This window comes from Schistocerca serialis, chromosome 1, assembly GCF_023864345.2.
Source record: "Schistocerca serialis cubense isolate TAMUIC-IGC-003099 chromosome 1, iqSchSeri2.2, whole genome shotgun sequence".
Classification (NCBI taxonomy): Eukaryota; Metazoa; Arthropoda; class Insecta; order Orthoptera; family Acrididae; genus Schistocerca; species Schistocerca serialis.
This window is the reverse complement of record NC_064638.1, coordinates 995,404,069-995,426,583: the sequence shown is the minus strand read 5'-3', so window position 1 is coordinate 995,426,583 and position 22,515 is coordinate 995,404,069.

The following is a 22,515-nucleotide window of genomic DNA, read 5'->3' as shown; positions in this document are numbered from 1 at the left end:
TAACAAGACTATACTATACTCATCACAGAATAGCAGTCTTAACTAATTTTTTCTTTCAGAATACAAGGTGATTGATGCAGGCTGTCAGACTGAACTACACATCTTAGTTTTAGTGATGAAATATGCTAGAGATAAGGAATAGTTGTATAATGAGTAATGAAGTGATTTTTTGCAGATGATAATGAATACTGATGAATAATGATGAAGGATATGGTATTATGAATAATGAAGTTTTTCTTTATAGGTGATGATAATAATGAAGTTATGATAATGTGGATAATGAAGTGATTGATAATGAAGTTTTTTCTTTACAGATGAGGATAATGTTGAAGTTTTATATTTATGCTATGTAGTTATTTAAGTATTTGTTGCAGTTTGTTTTGACAGCAGGTGTTATATTGCATAGTAGGATGACGGAAAGTTTTGGAAAGGACAGCTATGGAACACATTTTTATACACATTTCACTACCTGTTAATTCGACGTTCACTACTTTTCAGCATAGTGTGCGTTTCTTCTTTCAGGTCAATAATCCGTTTTTGTATTTTTTCCAGGAGAAGCTTTTCATGATACTTACTAAACCTGTTACTTATTATACCTGTTCTAGTACTTGCATTTTTTTTGTATTTTTACCCATTTGTGTTTATCATTTATAAATGTGATCACATATACTGCCTTGTTACATAACCTTGCTACAGCTGACTCATGACGAATGACGTTACCTATCCTCATTTGCAGCAATAGGTCAAAAACAAATAGTGTTATGCCTCACCAATTAATTATCGATCCCAACGCAATGCATTGCTAAAAGAGGTATTACCAGTCCCACATAATGTCAATAGTTTATGATAATTCTGAATAATACTGATTAGCTCTGAATAGTATGTCACTTGAGTAATGACCTCTTAATGAGACTATATTCAAAATAATGCTTTGTCACTAGCTAATAACTGCCACTGTTTATTGTAATGATACTACTTATAATGCCCATGATTATTAATGCTATGACTAATTAGCTGATTTTTAATAATGACTTCGTAATGATCTGACTGAATGAGGCACAATGTTTTATTGTAATGAGACTACTTATAATGCCCATGATTATTAATGCTATGACTAATTAGCTGATTTTTAATAATGACTTCGTAATGATCTGACTGAATGAGGAACAATGTTTTATTGTAATGAGACTACCTATAATGCCCATGATTATTAATGCTTTGATTGTAACTAGCTGATTTTTAATAATGACTTTGTAATGATCGGAATATTACCGAATGAGGAACACTGTTTATTGTAATGAGACTACTTATAGTGCCTGTGATTATTAATGCTTTGATTGTAATTAACTGATTTTAATAATGACTTTGTAATGATCTGAATACTACTGAATGAGGAACACTGTTTATTGTAATGAGTACTTGTAATGCCCATGATTATTAATGCTATGACTGTAATTAACGGATTTTTAATAATGACTTCGTAATAATCTGAATAATACTGAATGATGATTCTATTCAATACTTGCTGGCCACTGAGTGCCAATAATTAATGTCACTCCACGAATTGTTATTAATTATGCCATTAATTAACTCTTGTTTTCAATGTTCATACTTTGTAATTGGAAATGAATGTGACTGTTTAATAATGCTTTGTAATTAGGAAAAGGCTAATGATTCTTACTATATTAGAATGACAAATGATTAATTAACTGTAATTAGGAGAAGGTTAATGATTCTTAATTATACTCTGTAACTGAAAAGAATGCGATTATTTCATAATACTTTGTAACCAGGAAAAGAAGGCTACTGATTCTATGTAAAACAATTAATGAACATTTTTCTGTAATACTGCATACTTGGTACAGAAATGTTCAATAACTGGGCTATGAATGCCGCAAACTACTAATGAAGACTGTAATTGTCAATGGTATGTGACATAATGTCCTTCACCTCATGAGCTAACTACCCTGAATTATTGCAATGTCCATTTGTCCTGTTTATCCTAGTGATCATGGAGCACTATATTTGGTTTTGCACTAATTCTACGTTGGTGTGCCTGGTAAGAGCGTGGTGTTGACACGACATGCTGTCCACCACTGTGAGCGATGAAGACATTATTATGGTCCCACTGTTTGGTGTACGTAAGGTATTGCCAAAATGAAAACATGGAACATTACTACGACAGTTCAGTGTCTTGGCTACACTGATAAATTCTGATGGGAAAAGAACTTCAAGTTGTGTCACTTGGTGTTGTACTTCTGTGGAAAGATATGGACTTTCAGAACAGCTGTGTGCAATCTAAAGTGCTACAACCATGATGCAATCCTTCCCTTTCCTATCCTGATTCTTGTCACATAAAGAAAAAAATTTTTTGGTAACATCATTTATGTTCATAGGTTATACATTTTTCGATTCGCTGAACTCCAATGCGAGTACACTTATGTCACTTGTCATCATGATATTTTTTCTTACCAGTCTGTTTATTTGTTCTGAATATGCTAAAGAATTTTTTCAGTGCCTGTGCACTTTGTTATCTGTCAAATAATTTGTATATGCATTTTTTCTGATTTGCTACTATGTTTTGTACTCACATTTTGTCTTTGTCTGATATATTTTGTACTTAGTGCGTGTGCACAATGTTTAAATATTCTGTAAGTTGAAGAATTTTGTTAATTAAAGAAAAATTTTGCCGCGCTTGGCAAGTCCAAATGACTCACCATCGCTGCCAAATTTTTGCCCCCCCAGTGGAGGGTTATGAAACACGTATGTAACATAGCAGCGATGGCGAGGCATTGTAGCATCTGTGACCAGAGAGTTTGCGCTTGACCGCGCGAGTGTTGCGAGCGGTTCTCTTACTCTGTCGTCAGTCGTTGCGAGTCTGTAGCTCTGTGTAGTCGTGCAGAGCAGTACGCTAGTAGTCGTCATGCAGAGCGGTCGGTCAATAGTAGCAGCCCAGTGCGGTTGTGTGATGTAGGCGGTCGGCAACACTGGTCAAGATGCTGAATGAGGTACACTGTTAATTAATATAATCATTAGACAATGTAAAACTTATTTATTGTAATCAATCTCTAACAAGTCCCCCAATAATAATTTTGATTTCAAAAGCATTTTTCAAAAATTTTATTTTTTATTGAACTAAAGATTTCGTTGCACTTCCCATTTCATTCCACTTCTTTTGAAGAAAAATTTCAGTAAATTCACAGAAAAAAGGAATATTATTATTTGCAATGCAGTTCCTCCAAGCCGTGCGCAAAGATAAGAGCAGAAATTTGACATCCAGTTATACTGAGGTAAGAATCTAATTCTGATTGTTTTACACAGGGCCAAAGACCGATATTTCGGTTTAATTGAATTTTCTTATCACTGAATGGACTTTAATTTTTCGTGAGGAATTTATATTTGAGTCAGATTGCGAATTTCACATTTTTGTTGCCATTGTCAGTACATTTCATTGTGGGCAGGTTACGCATAGCGCAATGTCCATTAGTATTCTTAAATAATATTGTCATTCATGTAAAATTATTGTGGGGAGGTTACACTCGGCTCCCATTTCTATTAAGTATTGTCCTTACATTCCTTTAAAATTACGGTGGGGAGGTTACACATTGTATGGCGAGCCGTTGGACATCACAACAGGACCGATTTGCTAACTATTGTAAGGAGGTTGAACGCCCGTTAGCATGTAGTAAGAATGGTAAACCGTGTTGCATACCTACATGATCAGGGTACCAAGTGGTATATTGCAGCGCGATAATGCAAGAGCCCACGCTGTAGTTCACGCCAAAATCGACGTGACAGATATACGAATCCTGGGTAGTCTGCCAGTTTCCCTGATTTATCAGTCACAGAGCATGCCTGGGATGCTACATACTTTCATACCAGGCTCTAGTCAACAGTCTCCATGAACTGACGCATAATGTGTTCAGTCACGGCAAGAAATTCCTCAGAGTGTTATTCGGAGGCTGTTCGGTTCCATGCCTCAACGAAACAGAGCAGTCTATCCGTTTCCGTGGTGAGGGCGAGAGTCCGTTCACACCCCACACTGAAATTGAAGTTTGACATCAGTTCCGAATGGAATGGAAGTTTAATCACTATATGATCAACATCTCCGCAAATTTTGTTCAATATCGATCTGGTTCTTTTCTCTAGGCAATAGTCTCGGAGAAAAGGAAGGAAGGAGCAGTACAGTTTAACGTTCCGTCGGCGATGAGGTCATTAGATGCGAAGCACAAGCTCGGATTAAGAAATGATGAGGAGGAAAATCGGCAGTGCCCTTTTGAAGGGGCCATACCGGAATTTGCCTGAAGCGATTTAGGGAATCCACGCGAAATCTAAACTCAGGATTTCTGGCCCCTGATTTGAACCGTCGTCCTCCAGAATGCGAGTGCAGTGTGCTACGGTAACAACTGTGTTACCTCGCTCGGTAGTCTCAGAGAGATGTGTATGAAGAAACATAGATCTTACCGCAGATGACAGTGGACATCAAACCGTCCATATATGCTCTCTTGTTCAAGACTTAAGGACGGAAGTAACTTTCGCATGATGCGTCACTGCCACACACATAGCTCAATGAAACGTCGAACATACATAGAAAAAACTGATACGGTATAGTACAAAAAAACTGAATGAAGCGTGAAACGAGACGAACAGAAGTGACACATTTTTTCAAAGATAGTATTTATACCGAAGCCACTGCGATTTCTGATGGACCCCTGGCTATTACGAAACGCGGAACATGGTACTTAGTAGCTTGTGTGATCACCTCGAATGGACGGCAGTGTGTGGTGTGCAAAACGCTCCCATGCTGGTCAGAGTTGTTGTGGCAGGGCGTTACATTCCTCCACCAGTGCGGCTGACAACTGCTAGGTGGCCATTGGTGCGTGTGTAGGTGCGGCAGTACGTCTCCCTCAAGCAATCCACACTTGCTCGACGGGATTTAAATCGTGGTGGTGGGCAGGCTAGTCGATTCGAAGATTATCCTCTCGTTCTAAGAGCTCCTCCATCTGCACAGTTCGATGCGGTGGCGCATTGTTATCTATAAAAATTAAGTCACAACCGAATGCACCATCAAAACGATCAGGTTCGATAATACTGGGCGTACCCTCTAATGACGAATTGTGGGAACACTTAATGCACCCAGTAATATCGTCCAACTTTATCGTATTGGTGGTCCAGGTGTTACGCTGAGGGGAAGAATACTATTGCATAGGCGTACTGACCTCAAAATCTTTGAACACGCTACACCCACCAACCAACGTTATTGTGACACTGCACGCCTTCCCGATGTGCGTCTTTGCAGGGTTGCATTAGGCCCTGGTTTCTTATTTATGGATGACAATCCGCGACCGCATCGAACAGAGCAGATAAACGAGCTATTGATAGTGTATTCGGCGAACGGACTGGCCTGCCCGTTTCCACGATTTAAATCCCATTGAGCACCCGTGGGGTGCCTTAAGGAGACCTACTGCAGCACGACCACACGCACCAACGACCATCCAGCATTTATCAACTGCGCCGGTGGAGGAATGGAACGCTCTATTACAAGAAATCTTTACGGACCCTGCGCCAAAATGGGAGCGCGTTTCAGAGCGTTCGATGCCGTTCTTGGTGGTCACACAGCCTATTAAGAACCATGGCTCGCCTTTTGTAATGTCCAGGGGCGATCATATATCGCGGTGGCCTCATTGAAAATATTGTCTTTGAATAAAAGTAGCATTTCTCTTCGTCTCATTGCGTATTTATTTCAGTTACGTTCTGTACTACAATGAAGAGCCAAAGAAACTGGCACACCTGCCTAATATAGTGTAGGGGCCCCACGAAAATGCAGAAGCGCCGCAACACAACGTGGCATGGACTCGACTAATGGCTGAAGTAGCGCTGGAGGGAACTGACACCTTGAATCCGGCAGGGCCCTCCACAAATCCGTAAGAGTAAGAGGGACTGGAGGTCTCTTCTGAACAACACGTTGAAAGGCATCTCAGACATGCTCAATAATCTTCATGTCTGGGCGGTTTGGAGGCCAGCAGAAGAATGTTCCTTGAGCCACTCTGAAGCAATTCTAGACATGTGGAGTGTCGCATGTCCTCCTGGAGCTGCCCAAGTCCGTCAGTATCCACAATGGACATGAATGGATGCAGGTGATCAGACAGGATGCTTAAGAACGTGTCAGAGTCGTATCTAGATATATCCGGCGTCCCACATCACTCTAACTGCAGACGCCCCACATCATTACAGAGCCTCCATCAGGTTGAACAGTCCCCCACTGACATGCAGGGTCCGTGGATTCACGAGGTTGTCTCCATACCCGTACACGTCCATCCGCTAGATACAATTTGAAACGAGACTCGTCTGACCAGGCAACATGTTTCCAGTCATCAATAGTCCAATGTCGGTGTTGACCACCTCAAGCGAGGCGTAAAGCTTTGTGTCGTGCAATCGTCAAGGATACACGATTGGGTCTTCGGCTCCGAAAGCCCATTCGATGATGTTTCGTTGAATGGTTCGCACTCCGACACTTGTTTATGGCCCAGCATTGAAATTTGCAGCAATTTGCGGAAGAGCTGCACTTCTGTCACGTTAAACGATTCTCTTTACTCGTCGTTGCTCCCGTCCTTGCAGGATCTTTTTCGGGCCTCTGCGGTGTCGGAGATTCGATATTTTACCGCATTCCCGATATTCACAATGCGGGAAAAGTCCCAGTTCATCGCTACCTCGCAGATGCCGTATCCCATCGCTAGTGCGCTGACTATATCACCACGTTCAAACTCACTTAAATTTTGATGACCTGCCATTGTAGCAGCAGTAACCGAGCTACCAAATGCGCCAGACACTTGTCTTACATGTAGGCGTTGCAGACCGCGACGCCGTGTTCTGCCTGTATACATATCTCTGTATTTGAATACGCATGCCTGCACCAGTTTCTTTGGCGCTTCAATGTATAATGTAACAGTTTTTTCTATGGATGTTGGAAGTTTCGTTGTGCTATGTTTGTGGCAGTGACACATATTGTGAAAGTTACTTTCGTTCTTAAGTTCTGCACACTAATGTACAAATGTTGTATGCCAAATGGTTTCTGAGAATACTCTTCAAGTACATTTGTTTTCTCTTTGGTCATTGGCGGATACAATGTGATGTATCTATTCTCGTCGTTGTGAGCGCTGCACCTATCTTAGCTGGTCAGTGGTTAACGCAATGGAATCACATTCGCCCCGCTTCTAACGGGCTCAGTGCCACCAGAGCTTTAAGCACTAACCTACATTCCTTCCGAACACGTAATATCTTTTGCCGCCACGACAACGTGTGGTTGAATTTACGTTTGACTGTTGTCAAAACTGAGTACAAGCTTTTGCGGGTGCATCGGAGTCAAATATCAGATAGCTGCGTCACTGTACAGGCTGTAACAAACTGCACAAGTTTTCACTGGTGCAGAATACGCAGATAATTTTTACGTCTTCTACAGCGGTAATACAGTCGTTGGCAGCTGAAAAACACTATCAGGATTTCTAATACGACTTGTATTTTTCAACGCATTACGTGAAATTAGTAGGCTACAATACACATATATCAATTGAAGAACAACTCCACAAAAATTGCAAAGAAGCCTACATAAGATTTACATTAACATTAATAAACCGTTGAAAATGTATTTTAAACTACTGTGTACGTGTGAACTATCAAAAGAAAATAAATTACAAAATAAAGTTTAGTAATGAAAATGAACATGTACAATTGCTTACCTCGAGCACCATTGGAAATACTGTTTCGTAAGCGTTTAGGTGAATTTTCTCGATAATGTAACTGCATTAAGGTGAAAGGTGACAAAAGTCGTGGAATACCTCCTAATCTCGTGTCGAACCAGTTTTGCACGGTGTAATGCAGCAACTCGATGTGACATGGACTCAACAAGTCATTGCAAATCGTCTGGAGAAATATTGAACCGTGCTGCCTCTATAACTGTCTATATTTGGGGAAATTTTGCCGGTGGACGATTTTGTGCACGAATTGGTCTCTAGATTATGATCCTTAAACGTTCGATGAGATTCATGTCGGGCGATCTGGGTGGCAAGCCTATTCGCTCCAATTGTCCAGTACTTTCTGACATGGTGAATTGTAATAAAAAAAGTCGATGGTTGTTTGGGAACTTGATATCAATGAATGGCTGCAAATGGTCTCGAAGTTGCGGAACATAACCATTTCCAGTCAATGATCGGTTCAGGTGGATAAGAGAATCCTGTGCCTTCCATGTAAACGCAACATACACCATTATGGAGTTACCAACAGCTTGGACAGTGCCTTGTTGGCGACTTGGGTCCATGGCTTCATGAAGTCTGCGCCGCACCACCATCAGGTCTTACGAAATGAAATCGGGACTCATTTGACCAGGCCACTGTTTTTCAGTCGTCTAGGGTCCAACCAATATTGTCACTAGCCCAGGAGGGATGCTGTAGGCCATGTCATACTGTTAGAAAAGGCACTCACTTTGCTCGTCTGCTGCCACAGGTCATTAACGCCAAATTTCTCCTCTCCGTCCTAACGCATACGTTCTTCGTACGTCCGACATTGATTTCTGCCGTTATTTCACGCACTTCTGCTTGTCTGTTAGCACTGACTACACGAATACCGCTGCTCTCGGTCTTTAAGCAAAGGCCATCGATCTCTGCATTGTCTGCAGTGAGGGGTAATTCTTGAAATTTGACTGCAAACAGTCCTGCTAGAGGAACATATGCAGCTGATCATTACAAAAAAGGTTGAAAATACCGCATTAGTTGTAAGGATCTTTTTATTTTTCAGTACTTAATCACGACTGGCTTCAGACTCTCACATGCCCATCATCAGGTGTTATAACTTTGTGCTATGACCCCGAGCGCCGTGATGGACGAGTACAGGACGCGATCTATCACCAGTGTTGTGTACATAGTTCCGCGTAGTCAGCGCGTACACAACTTACCCACTAGAGCGCGCCCCGCTAAGCACAACAGCGCAGGCGCAGCGCTCGTCCGTCTCCGCACTACGAGATGGCGCTGCCTAAGAGACGGACCAAATTCTGCTTCCTCTGATCCGCGTATTAATATGTCACGCAGCCAATGAGATTGCTGCTAACGTAGAACCTTTTCTCCTCGCTGATGACACTCGCGCTGTGATACCTGAACGCGTGTGGTATTATAACGAGTGTACATACCTCCGATTAGTCAGCCTGCCTTAGTCTGTAGTCAATTTTCAGTCTGCACCTAAGAAGATTATCATATTCCTGTACATAGCCATGAAGAGAAATGTATAGACACTTTGTCAAGTATCAGAGATATGTGAGAATAAGATAAACGTACCAAGACCTAAGGAACTTCAGCTTGTCAATTGTAACAGCATCCAGAATCAAGTTAAGTAAGGTTTATGATTTTTATTATTTTAATAAATGTGTGTGAATATTAATCTAGTTGTGTTTAAAGTTGGTCACCGTCAATCTGCTATCTAAGCGTGCAAGTGGCATTTCTATCGTCTGACCTAACGGCAGAAGATAACCACGCCACAATAAGACCAAGAGACATATTGCTGACACTCGCCTACTTCGTTAGAGCGACAAGTCAAATAATCTGATGGTGTGTGTAGCAAAGGTCTTACAGTACGCACACCACAATCAGCGAGCGCAGAGAACCTCTGATCTTGAAATTTGGTGATCTCGGTACACTCTTGCCACTGTGGATCTCGGAATACTGAATAACTAAAAGATTTCTGAAATGGACTGCTCCATGAATCTACCCCCCACTACCATTCTACGTTCAGTGTCTTAATTCCCATCGTGCAGCCTAAATCCCATCGGTAACCTTTTCGCATGAACCACCTGAGTACAAATGACAACTCCGCCAATGCACAGCCCTTTTCTACGTTGTGTACGTGATGCTACTGCCATCTGTATTGTACATACCACTATCCCATGACTTTCGCCACCTCAGTGCATTCTGTCACCTTGCCGAATACTGACCTTTCTTCCTAGGACACGCTGCATTATTGTAACTCAGATAAGCATTGTAAAAATTTGACAGATTCGTGGCAGAACGATAATCACGACCACGGTCTCAATAACAGTTTTACATTTAACTTTCTCGGATCACACATTATTTTAAATATTGTTTGTAAATGGGCAACCGGTAATATGGTCTGCCGTACACGTACCTAAATACGCTTTCTACAACTACACCTACATCTACATCTACGTGATTACTCTGCTATTCACAATAAAGTGCCTGGCAGAGGGTTCGCCGGCCGAAGTAGCCGAGCGGTTCTACGCGCTACATTCTGGAACCGCGCGACCGCTACGGTCGCAGGTTCGAATCCTGCCTCGGGCATGGATGTGTGTGATGTCCTTAGGTTAGTTAGGTTTAAGTAGTTCTAAGTTCTAGGGGACTGATGACCTCAGATTTTAAGTCCCATAGTGCTCAGAGCCATTTGAACCATTTTCAGAGGGTTCAATGAACTACCTTCAAGCTGCCTCTCTACCTTTCCACTCTCGAACGGCACGCGGGAAAAACGATCACCTAAATTTTTCTGTGCGAGCTCTGATTTCTCTTATTTTATCGTGATGATCATTTCTCTTTATGTAGGTGGCTGCCAACAGATTGTTTTCGAAAGCGGAGGAGAAAACTGGTGATTGAAATTTCATGAGAAGATCCCGTCGCAACGAAAAACGCCTTTGTTTTGATGATTGCCACTACAATTCACGTATCATGCCTGTGACACTATCTCCCCTATTTCGTGATAATACAAAACGAGCTGCCCTTCTTTGTACTTTTTCGTTGTCATCCGTCACTCGCACCTGATGCGGATCCCACACCGTACAGCAGTACTCCAAAATAGGGCGCGCCAGCGTAGTGTAAGCAGTCTCTTTGGTAGACCTGTTGCACCTTCTAACAAAGGAACCTCCCCATCGCACCCCCCTCAGATTTAGTTATAAATTGACACAGTGGATAGGCCTTGAAAAACTAAACACAGATCAATCGAGAAAACAGGAAGAAGTTGTGTGGAACTGTGAAAAAATAAGCAAAATATACAAACTGAGCAGTCCATTCGCAAGATATGCAATATCAAGGATGGTGTGAGCTCAGGAGCTGTCCGTTCATTCATTGACGTCTCTGTTCACTGTAATAAGTTTAGTGTCTGTGTTTTGCGACCGCACCGCAAAACCGTGCGATTAGTAGACGAAAGGACGTGCCTCTCCAATAGGAACCGAAAACATTTGACCGCAAGGTCATAGGTCAACCGATTCCTCCACAGGAAAACGCGTCTGATATATTCTATACGACACTGGTGACGGCATGTGCATCACATGACAGGAATATGTTGTCGATCCACCTAACTTGCACACTTGGCGAATGGGTTAAAAGATTCTTCTACCTTGCCCGATTTAGGTTTTCTTGTGGATGTGATAATCACTCCCAAAAAAGTGATGAAAACATAAGAGTTTATCAGATAAACTGCAAAAAATGAATGCAACAGTTTCACAGTCGCACAGTTTTCCCTGTGCTCTGTCAAAACATATGTTTATTACGTTTTCAAATGTTTCTGTGTGTAGACCGTCAAATCCTGCATATGTCCAAGCAAATCTGAACATGGCCTGGAATTTTGGAGAGCGAAGTTGATTATGTGTGAGTGCCTGAACTTTGATAATTGTCTGAAAATAAAAAATTAAACTTTTTACTCGACAGAAGACTTGAACCAAGGACCTCTCGTTCCGCAGCTTCTCACGCTAACCACGGGACCACGGCGCTCGTAAGCTCACACTTTCCTTGATGTTGCTTACCTTGCACATGGGCTACTCAGTTTGTATATTTAGCTTATTTTTTTCATAGTTCCACACTGTAACTTCTTCCTGTTTTCTCGATTGATCTGTGTTCAGTTTTTCAAGGCCTGTCCCTGTACCAACTTATAACTAAAACTGAGGGGGGTGCGATGGGGAGGTTCCCTTGTAAGTGTTCTGCTAATGAATCGCAGTCTTTGGTTTGCTCTAACCACAATATTATCAGTGTGATCGTTGCAATTTAGGTTATTTGTAATTGTAATCCCTAAGTATTTAGTTGAATTTACAATCTTCAGATTTGTGTGACTTATCGCGTAATCGAAACTTAGCTGATTTCTTTTAGTACTCATGTGAATAACTTCACACATTTCCTTATTCAGGGTCAATTGCCACTTTTCGCACCATACATATACCTTACCTAAATCATTTTGCAAGTCGTTTTGATCATCTGATGACTTTACAAGTAGGTAAATGACAGCATCATCTGCAAGCAATCTAAGACGGCTACTCAGATTGTCTCCTATGTCGTTAATATGGGTCAGGAACAAAGAGGGCCTATAACATTTCCTTGGGGAACGCCGGATATTACTTCTGTTTTATTCGATGAGTTTACGTCTGTTACTACGAACTGTGACCTTTCTGACAGGAAATTACGAATCCAGTCGCACAACAGGCGATATTCCGTAGGCACGCAGTTTGATTAGAAGACGCTTGTGAGGAACGGTGTCGAAAGCCTTCTGGAAATCCAAAAATATGGAATTAGACATCCCCTGTCGATAGCACATATTACTTCAAGAGTATAAAGAGCTAATTGTGTTTCTCAAGAACGATATTTTCTGAAACCGTGCTGACTATGTGTCAACAAATCGTTTTCTTCGAGGTACTTCATAATGTTCGAATTCAGTATATGTTCCAAAACCCTTCTGCAGATCGACGTTAGTGATATAGGCCTGTAATTCAGCAGATTACATTTTCTTGAAGTGAAGAAACATTGCATAAATCTGGCCACTATTAATCATTACCTTCTAGAATTCGTTAATGGATGAGGAATATTTGACCCAATTGACAATAAATGAGTGACGTACTGAATAGTGTTCATCGTGTCTAAAAATGAAATAAATTTCGTTACTTATTTACAGCTGTTCTTCGTGATGAGAAAAGGTGTACGATTTTCAGTCATCTGTATCACCATCCCGAGCGACCACTACGGTCGCAGGTTCGAATCCTGCCTCGGGCTTGGATGTGTGTGATGTCCTTAGGTTAGTTAGGTTTAATTAGTTCTAAGTTCTAGGGGACTGATGACCTCAGCAGTTAAGTCGCATAGTGCTCAGAGCCATTTGAACCATTTGTATCACCATCATTCGCGAAGCAGTCTCAGACTATGTTGCTGGTGCTCTATACATCAGCGGAATACAGAGAAAACGTATATTATTTTACGAAATCCCGCTGTTCCTTTGCCCCACGGAATGCGTACGGTGGGAACCGAGATGAGCGTGATGGAACAAGGCTGGTACAACAACGGCTGCGGTGGAGCCGCGCGCCGCGCCTCGTGCTGCTGCCGAGGACTCGTCACGCGCCTCGCTCCACCCAATCACTGGCCGCTTGTTCGCAGTCCGCCTTTCAGACGAATATAACATCATTTATTTACCTTCGGGGAGAATTATGCATCCTGTCCGAATGGAATAAATGCTTCGGACCCGTCATTTAACTCATTTGTAGTGGACACCCTTAGCACGCAGCTGTCTCTATAGGCGTGAGTTGGCAAGAACTGTTGAAAGCATCTGTGCGTTTTCGTATGTTGCCGACAATGGGCACACAACGGCTGAAGGCGTAGGTAAAAGAAAAGGTTTTAAACATTTCATATCACACGTTTATCCGGTCGATATTTACCTTTAGCGTGAAAGCGTTCCTTGTGGATGCACGAACTACGAAGCTCGAGTCAGGGTAATGTTTCCGTAAGCGGAACAAGTGTTTGCGAAGAATAGATAAAATTTCTTTTTTTAGGAGCCTTGATAATTGGAGATCAGGAACGCCGTGCCTATAAGCATCAAGAACTAGAAAAGCATGGCAGCTGAGGACTGTTTACATCAGTCTAGATGGAGTCATAAGCCCGAAGTACGATTTGAAGCACCTCTCCAGATTTTAATTTTAATTTAATTTAATTTTATTTTTCTTTGAGATGTCAGTCTTAGGACTGGTTTGATACGACCCGCCACGAATGCTTCTTCTGTGCCAACCTTTTCACCTCAGAGTAGCATTTGTAATTTACGTCCTTAGGTATGTGCTAGATGTATCCCAATCTCCATCTTCCTCTACAACTTTTGCCCTTTACAGCTCCCTCAAGTACCATGGAAGTTATTCCCTGATGTTTTAACAGACGTCCTGTCATCGTACCTCTCCATCATGTCAGTGTTTTCCATATATTCCTTTCCTTCTCGATTCTACGGAGAACTTCCTCATTCGTTACCTCATCAGTCAATATAATTTTCAACATTCTTCTGTAGCACCACATCTCAAATGCTCCAATTCTGTTCTCTTCCGGTTTTCCTATAGTTCATGTCTCACTGCCATGTGCTAAAAAGGTGCATTCTCAGAAATTTCTTCCTTAAATACAAGCCTACGTTTAATACTAATAGACTTCTGTTGGTCAAGGATACCCTTTTTGCCTGTGCTAGACTGCTTTTTATGTCCTCCTTCCTCCGACACTCATGAGTTATTTTGCTGCCTAGGTAACAGAATTTCTTAACTTCATCTACTTAGTGATCACAAATTACGCTCACACAATACCGCCTGCCAGGCAGTTGACCTAGTAGATAGCGTCGAAAGTTCCATGCGGCTTTTCGTGGATGATGCTGTAGTATACAGAGAAGTTGCAGCATTAGAAAATTGCAGCGAAATGCAGGAAGATCTTCAGCGGATAGGCACTTGTTGCAGGGAGTGGCAACTGACCCTTAACATAGACAAATGTAATGTATTGCGAATACATAGAAAGAAGGATCCTTTATTGTATGATTATATGATAGCGGAACAAACACTGGTAGCAGTTACTTCTGTAAAATATCTGGGAGTATGCATACGGAACGATTTAAAGTGGAATGATCATATAAAATTAATTGTTGGTAAGGCGGGTGCCAGGTTGAGATTCATTGGGAGAGTCCTTAGAAAATGTAGTCCATCAACAAAGGAGGTGGCTTATGAAACTCTCTTCCGACCTATAATTGGGTATTGCTCATCAGTGTGGGATCCATACCAGGTTGGGTTGACAGAGGAGATAGAGAAGATCCAAAGAAGAGCGGCGTGTTTCATCACAGGGTTATTTGGTAACCGTGATAGCTTTACACGGAGATGTTTAGCAAACTCAAGTGGCAGACTCTGCAAGAGAGGCGCTCTGCATCGCGGTGTAGCTTCTTGTCCAGGTTTCGAGAGGGTTCGTTTCTGGATGAGGTATCGAATATATTGCTTCCCCCTACTTATACCTCCAGAGGAGATCACGAATGTAAAATTAGAGAGATTCGAGCGCGCACGGAGGCTTTCCGGCAGTCGTTCTTCCCGCGAACCATACGCGACTGGAACAGAAAAGGGAAGGTAATGACAGTGGCACATAAAGTGCCCTCCGCCACACACCGTTGGGTGGTTTGCGGAGTATAAATGTAGCTGTAGATGTAAATGTTATTTGCAGAATATCCACGTAGGCGTAGATGATAAGTTTATCGCTGTTCTCATTTCTGCAACTTTTCATTACTTTTGTTTTCCTCCGGTTTGCTCTCAACCTATATTCTGTACTCGTGATAACGTGCATTCCCTTCAGCGTAATTATTTTTCAGTTTCACTGTCAAAAGTAATGTCATCAGTGAATCTTAACATTGTTGTCATTTCACCTTGAATTTAATCCCACTCCTGAACCTTTCTTTTACTTCCATCAATGCTTCCACGACGTATAGCTTGAACAACAAGGTAGAAAGACCATGTCCTTCCCTTATACTCTTTTTAAACCGTGCACTTCGTTCTTTGCCTTCCACAACAGTGTATCATGCGCTGATCTTTCAACATCTACGTAACTAGTACATTCTATTCCCATCTGAACCTGCTTACTGTGTTAGAGCTTTGGTTTCCTTCCATAGTTTTCACCCTCCCCACTTCCCTCCATTAACAAACTAAGTATTCCTTGATGCCTCCGGGTGTGTCCTTTGAATTCATCACGTCTGTTAGCCGAACTGTGGCACAAAGTGGTTTTTTTCTCCAGATCGCTACCTCTCCATCAGATTCTTGGTCTACCCATCTAATCTTAAACCTTCCTCCGTAGCATCACATTTCAGAAGCTTTTATTACTCCTTGTCCGTACTGTTTATTATCCGCTTTTCGCTTCAGTATAAGGCTACAATTTAAAAAATAGTTTCAGATAATACTTAACACTTAAATTTTTACTCATTGTTAACTTATTTCCCTTTTTCGGGAATGGTTTTCTTGCTCTTGCCAGCTAACATTTCTTCTGTTTATCTGCTTACATAACAAAACTCTTCTATCACTTTCAGCCTTAAATTGCCTAATCTAATTCATTGAACATTATCATCTGTCCACTTCGACTACTGCAAATTTTCTAGATACCATCCACTTCGTTCAACTGGCCTTCCACGTCCTTTACTGTCTCTGAAAGAATGACAATATCACTAGCAAACTTCAAAGTTTTTGTTTCTTCTCTCTCAACCTTGATTTCCTGTTAAAATTTTTCCTTAGTTTTCTTTACTTATTGCTCAATGTACAGATTTAATAAAACAGAGCATGCACTATAACTGTGTCTCACTCGCTTCTTAGTTATTGCCTTCCTGTCGAGTCCTCCATTGTGGTTTCTGTACAAGTTGTACATAATCTTTCGCTCCCAGTGTATTACTCCCGATAGTTTTAGAGTTCAAAAGTATATTCCAGTGAACATTTGTAACTATTTTTATTGTTTTTATTTATCTTTTTAAATACTGGTATCTTATTCCTAACTTTCGTATGCGTATGTATTGTAATGCGAACGTCCGTCAACCGAAAAGAGTCATCAAATCCACCTGTAACTGCGTAACTGTATTCCAAATAACTCTTACTAAAAATAATCAAAAAACATAAACTGTATACTATAGGAGCTATGATGTAAAAATATGTAATGCGTAGTGCACTGAACATTGCTAGAAAGCGTGACGTCACAGTATTTTTATTGCAATTCCAAGATTAAAAAATAACAGAGTAAAAATCCTGCACAAAATTACAAACTAAACTTTGAAAGAATAAATAGTCAAAATGCTTCTTTTAAATGTCCTGCAAATTTACGTACTCAAACTGACTAAGTAAAATGTCGAATATTAAATGGTACCCACGAGAAAATGTAACATTACTTTATAAGAGTAAGAATGTCCGACAAAAGAAATGAGATCTGAACTCAACTATAACTGAACTGACCCATATGAGATTTTCGAAAAGCAGTGCTTACTGTAGATAAATAATCTTATCGTGCCATAACAGTAATAATAAACTGGCCCTAACACAATTTCGTAACATACCTTGTGGCAACGGAAACTCTGTTCTGCGCAAAAGTGGTGAATGTAAAAATGCAACAAACTATCTCAAGAAAACCTTGCCCACATGCAATGCAAGGAAAACCTGCTGTGATAAAGACATCATACTTTAAGCTTTGAGTAATTGTGTGCCGTGAAGTGCAATGCGGTGACATTTTTATTGAGGGGACGGTGAAAGAAACTGAACCTACTGAATAGTATAGAAGAGACTAGCACTTAAAAACGGTGTTACAAAACTGACAAGTTGCACGTTAAGTGCGAGATCGCAGGTTCAGTACTTAGTAAGGCCCATTTGAAAGTGATGTTTTAAAAATATGACAGGAAAAAATATTAGCTACTAATGACTCACCACGCGCGTCAGGAGGGCAACAGAAAATAAGTGTCTGGGAGGTGCAGAGATCAGCCTTCTATGGGATGTATGCAGGTATTACATTTCACAAAACGGACATCGTAGCCGTTCAAGACATGTTCAAAACAAAGCATTAACTTGCACTACGAACACCGAATGAAAAGTGGCGCTTCACAGTGATCAAAAAGTTTCGCACCGTCAAGATCGAAGGCGAACTCCTTGGGAGTTACTAACCGTGCAGGACGTTCAGCTAGGTATTCACTCTTAAAGAATGCATACAGAATATTATTGGTGTAACGGGATGATGAGAACTGATGGAATGTGATGGCTTGCAACCGAATGCGAAATCACCGTGTAGCATATAGTGAAACAGGCTATTCTTTGAGGCGCAGCTGCAGATAGTGCGGTTACATGTTTTATAGGCTCGGAGAAATAACGCTCAGAGGCTGAATTCTTCTAGTAGTTTCAGGTGGTATGAACTGCAATGTCACAAATTTTTCAGGAGAGACAGTTTCCTCTAAAGGAGTATGATTTTTATATGCAGTCCAGGAATCAAGCAAAAGTAAGTTATTTTGACTAGCTATTGGCCAGAAGCAATGCTCATACTACAGCTGAAGTACTCTCATGCTCATTTTCCCATTTTTGCTTTACTGTGACGTAAATATTCCCTACTGCCCTAGGAAGATCAGGCACACGAGTAAGAATCATAGGGGGCAGAGCACCTCCAACTTCTCGCAGCATAATAAATAACTTTCCAGTCAATTTACCATCCGGGTTAACACTCGGCGTAATTGTATACGAATGCGTTAAGGCCCTGATGTCACTTGATCTTGATACAACTATCATGGTACCTGTAATTTCCAGGGTTCCTTTCATATGCATATCCTCTTAAAATCCCCGATTGGTCGTAGTTGAAAACAAATTCACGAACGATGTGATAATATTTTTTATCTCATGTACAAATTTTCGGGTTGATTTTTCAGTTTGCTGTGCATCGTCAATTTGGCGCTTTGTTTGAAACCTCATTATCTTACGTCTTCTACTCATTGTTTCGAGTTATGCAACCGTCCACTGCTTCCCTTGAAATCACTGCAGTGTATTTCGCGCGCATTTTGATGTGCATAACGCACTAGGTAACTATCAAGCACATCCTGTAAATTGCACTGAGCATCCTTGGAACGTGCAAACACCAGTTTTTGTAACAAGTGTGCGTTGTCCTCCCTGGAATATTTGTACTTTTTCTTATGCACTACACCGTCATACTGCTGCGTACTGATTCGAAATTTATTCATAATATTTTTTTTTCTTTTTCTTAACCATGGTGCGGATGATCATTCGTGTGTAACTTCCCCACTATATTGTTTCTATGTGAAATTTAGCCCGACTTTACCTCCAACTCTATAAGAGTCTATGTATTACCAAAACTATGTACCCACAAATGTAATCCAAATTAAATTCGTATGACTAAACAGAACCTAATTTGAACAGAATTTTAAATGCTCTGAATGCAGCTTGTCTTTATGTTAAATGCGTAATTAAAGTAAAACAATTATCTGGCCCTACTCAAAATTTCCATTTACCTCGCGTCTTGACAACATTCTTAGAGATTTCTCGATAGCACAACAGCAAGCAGACAGCGACTAAGCTAAATTTCTATTTCTAAATAAAATTTCCAACTTTTGCACACCACATGTGGTAATGCGTAATAATAAACAGTGGGATGGGGAGCCAATGAAATGATATTCCAAGACAACGATTTTAGAAGGAAGTATATATTCAAAACGTTAGAATAAAACTTCTCGTGATCGTCGCACATAACAAAGGTCTGAACAATACTACGCTTAACAAAGTGAACAGTCATTTAAAGAGGTTACAATGTTAACAGAGTTGATCAATAAAAATCAAATAACTTAACCAGTTAATATGTTAATGCATGGCTCAGCGAAGTGGGGTTGTCTTTTTCTTAGCTCTGAGCAAGTGAACAAAGTTAACTAGCTGCCAACAATCATGTCTACAAATTAGGTGAGCAGTTCTGCAGTCTTACCTCTCGTTCTTAAAAAAAATACTAACATTATCCGAAATTTATGTTCCCTTCGTTTTCTAATAAATACACCTCATTCATCCTTGCTGTTCTTTATGATCAACCTTTCATTCATCTAACAGATACAATCACAGATCAACACAGCACCACTAAATACGTCCGTTACCTACCAGACCTCGACTAAGAATGTATCAGGTAGCGCAGAGGCAAAGACTGTGCCACGACAAGACCAAAGATTATTTAACAGTAACGTAACTTGCTCTCTTCCTGTGAAGTGCTCATCGACAACATACAAAAATCAAAATGACATTCCCACTTTACAGATGTACGTAATTATGTTTAGTGCCTGCTCCTTGGATAACGATTGTCTTTTACTGGAGACGGGATTTGTGGCTCCCTATACGACAAGGATGATGAACTACATGGTTCGAGACCTGTCCTCAATATCTTACTCCTCATACACAGTCGAGCATATACAGCACCACACGTTCAACTGACTCATCTTGCAGAAACACTAATGTTCCATTTGCCACTTCTTTCTCACTCTGCGAAATTACTTGGGTCCCTTCCTGACGAATCGTTAACTTCGGCAACTGTCGTAGGTTTAATGCAATGTTTGGTTTGTATTTCGTTGCCATTGGTCTGCTTTGTATCAACACCACTAGCACTGTAGCACTGTTGTGAGTTACTCGTCGACTAAGCAGTTCGATTACGCTCCGTGGCCTCATGCTGTGCCCACCGTTAGATACCTCCGGTCCAGCCCCCTGTTGCCATTAGCAGCCAATATTGTCGTTGCGTGGTAGACAGTACCTGGGACGTCGAATGCCGCAAGCATCATTGGCCGCTTGTGACCTCGCACTCAACGAGTGCTTTGTGAGTCTTGACGATTACAGCGATCTTTACAAAATTCACTTCTTATCAAAAACATAACTGCCATGTAACACGATACTGAAGTGGTAAAATAGCGGGCAGTCTATAACTCTGAGTACAAGCTATGTGAGCAGATAATTTTGATTGTCATCGGCTCAACACTCAAACTAACTGACCCGAATCGATAAAGAAAAATCATATTCAAAGTCTGTTTTTCGGAAACTCATCACAAATTACGTGAGAGCAAGAGATGCACTGACAACATTACTTTAATATCCTTACATTTCTAAAATCAGTCTTTACAAACCCATATTTCCAAAAGTCAACATCCTCTGCGTTTACATGTCTGTGTGTTGCAAGTTATTCCGAGACCGCTCAGCAGCGTGGCCAACACCAGGCTCTTTCTCGTAGTATTTTCGAATGCTACACAGGCAGTGGTATTCTACTGACTACCAAAGATCACGTTGTCGGAACTCAGAAGCTCTGTGGCGTAACGTATCGACTATTAAAGACTTCAGTCTGAAAGATATCCAGTGTACAAGTATGAAGTATCTCATCGAGTAAAAAGAGAACTCACATCACTCTCGTCAAATACCACAAATAAGTTAGAAACCTTATACATTGTCCAAATATGTTTATGTATCTACAAATGATGTGCATGTGGGTCGGCTTTCATCTACTAATCTCAAACTTGTGTTCCCCAAAGATAATCCCTGTTGGTATTTTTATAGTGCTTCGTCAGACCCCTGTTGTTAAACACAAGTGTCACGACAATTTAGACAATGTCTTACGAGTCGTGAAAGTTCTATTTTTGGACAAAGTATGGAAGTCAAAGCTTACGGAAAAATATTAAATTGTTTTGAGAAGTCTTGCTTTTAGAGCAAGAGTCTGTCTTTTGCACTAGTAAAACAGTCTCTATTGCTGAGTAATTTACAATGTAGGGAAAAAATTAACATTTCACAATGAAAGAGTAGAGGGAACAGAGTAAATAATCCTGAAATAGTGCATGAGAAGCTATCTTAAAATTAAATTAAGGTGATTTTTAATTATATGCCATGTCCAATAAAACAATATCTAGTAAACAACTGTATGGTTGAACCGAAAATTGGAATTGTCCTCTTGCCGTTTGTTCTAAAGGTAAGTTGTAAGAGCTATCTTCCAGACTAGTACTTATACTTAACTGTTGATGAACATCCAGAACAGGGCTGTCTTATGTCTATGCAGTGTCGAGAAATGAAGTAAACGGATTGTGACTTGCATTCGGTCTCATTTGTGGAAATGTCACAAGCAGTTTTGCTACTGGCAAGGAAGAAATACATGACCAAATTAGACTAAGGCAGGTTTCGTAGTAATAGACATCTCATTCAGAGCGTTGACTATACTAATTGGAAAAATGATTGCAGTTCTAGCTTTTATAAGCAGTCTCTCGGTAACAACAGCATTTGCATTACGCAAATCATTAGAATCCTTCTGTACGTATTGCCGCGACACCTTATAAAATACTTAAAATACTAATTTTAAATTTTTATATGATAAAGTGGCAATATACCTACAATGACTTTAATGAGGCCGCGTGGTTAGAGGAGCCATGTCACTAATCGTGCGGCCCCTCCCGCCGGAGGTTCGAGTCCTCCCTCGGGCATGGGTGTGTGTGTTGTCCTTAGCTTAAAGTTAGTTTAAGCAGTGTGTAAGTCTAGGAACCAATGACCTCAGCAGTTTGGTCCCTTAGGAATTCACATATATTTGAACATTTGACTTTAATGAGACTGACACTTGCAGTGGAAGATGACCTGTTTATATCGTAACCAGTCTTTGACCAGTTGCCTGCTTCATATTCTTCAGCACACCCATAACAGAAGCACTCCTGTACAGTTTCCGCTTTTCAAAGTCCATATACATAGTTTCACGTATG